Below are 2,859 nucleotides of genomic sequence, written 5' to 3' on the forward strand. Positions count from 1 at the left end.
TGAGATATAATGTATAGCATGGTAACTATGTGTCACATATTTTAAAGCTGCTAAGAGAGTAAATCTTAAAGTTCTCATCATAAAAGTTGAGCTGAGCTGGTTGAGCCTCTGAAGTCCTAAAACTCAGGGCCCAGGGTTCGGCATTTGTTGACTGAATACTGCCAGTGGGAAGCCTCTGCAGAGAGCACTAGCCAGATAAACATGGACAAATCCATTCATTTATTTTTTTAAAACCCTTATTGATTGATTGATTGATTTTTTTAGAGAGAGGGGAAGAGGGGAAGAAAGAGAGGGAAGGAAACATCAGTCAGTTTTCTCACCGATGAGTCCCAACTTAGGCATGAATCCTGACAGGGAATTGAATTGGTGAACTTTTGCTTTGCAGGACAATGCCAAACCAACTGAGCTTACCAAATCCATTCCTTTTTTAAAAAATTATTTTTTTATTATTGTTCAAGTACAGTTGTCTCCATTTTCCTACCACCACTCTCCCACCACCACTCTCCCCCACCTCCACCCTCAATCCTACCCCCTTTTGGCTTTGTCCCTGGGTCCTTCATTTGTTCCTTGACGACCCTCCTCCCCCCTCCCCTCTGGTTACTGTCCGTTTGTTCCTTATTTCAATGTCTTCGGTTATATTTTGCTCACTTGTTTGTTTTGTTTTTTAGGTTCCACTTATTTTTTTTTTTAAGATTTTATTTATTTATTTTTAGGGAGGGAAAGGAGGGAGGGAGGGAGGGGGAGAGGGGGAGAGAGAGAGAGAGAGAGAGAGAGAGAGAGAGAGAAACATCAATGTGCGGTTGCTGGGGGTTATGGCCTACATCCCAGGAATGTACCCTGGCTGGGAATCGAACCTGGGACACTTTGGTTCCCAGCCCGCGCTCAATCGGTTCCACTTATTTTAAAGCTGTGGAACAGGACATCCTCTGATATAAAAGAGCTAGTCCTGGACAACTGTCATTGGAATGAAGGCAAAACCAAAGTTCTCACAGATGGATAAATTTGGAAAACTAGAGTCTTTTTTTCCCCTCACCTGAGGACATTTTTTTTTAATTGCTTATAAAGAGAGAGGAAGGGAGAGAGAAATGTCAAGTGGTTACCTCCCTCACATGCCAAGACGGGATGGAACCTGCAACCTACTTATGGGCCCAGACCAGGAATCGAAACCACAGTCTTTCTGTTACAGGACAATGCTCCAACCAACGGTGCCACATTGGCCAGGAGAAACTAGAGTTCTTAACTACAGTCTGGGTAGGCCTTAGCTCAGTTGCAAACTTACCAAAAAGTTAAACAAACTTAAGAAGCTTGAACTAAGCAATAAGAGAATCTCAGGGGCCCTGGACATACTGGCAGAAAAGTATCTAAATCTCACACATCTAAATTTAAGTAGCAACAAAATTAAGAACCTCAGCATAATAGAACCACTGAAAAAGAAAACTTCAAGAGCTTAGAAGTTTTCAGTTGTGAGGTAACCAACCTGAAACACCACCAAGAAAACTGTTCAGGCTCCTCCTACAACTTGCTTATCTCCATGGCTACCAGGCTGACTCAGATGCCAAAGGCTATGTAGAGGGCCTGGACAGCAAAGAGAAGGACAAGGATAAGGAAGAGTATGATGAGATGCTCAGATAGTGGAAGACTAGGAGGATGAGGAAGAGGAGGAGGAGGGGGAGAAGGGTGAGGAGGATGTGAGTGGAGAGGTAGAGGGATGAAGAAGTTATAATGACTGGGAGGTAGATGATGAGGAAAATAAAGATCTAGGTGAAGAAGAGAGGGGTCAGAAGGGAAAACAAGAACCTCGAGCTGAGGGAGAAGACAATGACTAAGTGAGCAACCTATGTTGAAACCCCTTAATCCTGCCCCATGAAACTTATTTTTACTGATCACAACGTTGCTGTGGGAACAAAAGAGGAAAAGTATACTGAGGATTGTGGGGACAGGGTGGGTGGGAGGGCGTGGAATAAAATGCTGTTTTTACTACCAAAAAAAAAGTTCTCGCCACAAGAAAAAATAATGCAACTATGTGAAGTATTGGTATTGGATGTCATTATGGTGATATTTTGCAATATATACAAATATTGAATCATTATGTTGTATACCTGAAACTAATATGTTATGTGTCAATTACACCTAAATAAAAAATAAAATAAAAAATAAAAATTTTAGAATAAAAAAAATCATTAACTAGTTCATTGTTTTCATGGGTACGAGACATACAAAATCATCTCTTTAGACAAGTGTCTTTTCACTTGGATTCCGACTGTCCACACAGGCTGGTGCTGCCCTTGGCCTTGCACACAGTGGGGCTATGGTCAGGGGGGAAAATCGAGGACCAGGAGTGCCAGGAGGGGAGGGGTGGCATTTCTTCCTTCAGGCCCCAGGTTACACTAGACAGCAGGGGACAGAGAGAGGGCTCACCCCAGGCAGGTTGGTGAAGAGCTGGCCTGGCCCTGGCTGGCAGCAGCTCGGCTCCCACACCTGCAGTCCAGGCCTTTGACTCCCCTTCTGGGTTGAACCTCTCACCTGGGCTGCATGGGCACAAGGTAGGGGCAGGGGGCTGAGGGTCAAGGAGCCAGGACAAATTCTGACACTTCTGCACCCGTGGGTCCTCATGTCTAAAATCGGAATACAAACAGTACCCATCTTCTAAGTTGTAAGAATTAAGTTATTTCACACATACGAAATGCTTAGAATAGCACCTGGTAGCTAAAGGTGTTAGCTAGCTGTTGTTATTACCTGTAGGAAGGAGGGAGGAAGTCGAGGAAACTAGTGCTAGAGAAATCATGTGCTCAGCGCCTACCCTGGGGACCCCACACTTTGCATACAGCTGGAGCACAGTCTCTCTGCACAGAAGCCAAC

At 44.2% G+C, this 2,859-nt stretch overlaps 1 pseudogene; it reads left to right on the plus strand.

The window, feature by feature from the left end:
* The first annotated feature begins 1,122 nt into the window (after window positions 1-1,122).
* LOC123826324 lies at window positions 1,123-1,826 on the plus strand (annotated as a pseudogene).
* The last annotated feature ends 1,033 nt before the right edge of the window (window positions 1,827-2,859 follow it).

The sequence above is a fragment of the Phyllostomus hastatus genome, unplaced genomic scaffold, assembly GCF_019186645.2.
Source record: "Phyllostomus hastatus isolate PE091 unplaced genomic scaffold, TTU_PhHast_1.1 phas_contig_80, whole genome shotgun sequence".
Taxonomy (NCBI): domain Eukaryota; kingdom Metazoa; phylum Chordata; class Mammalia; order Chiroptera; family Phyllostomidae; genus Phyllostomus; species Phyllostomus hastatus.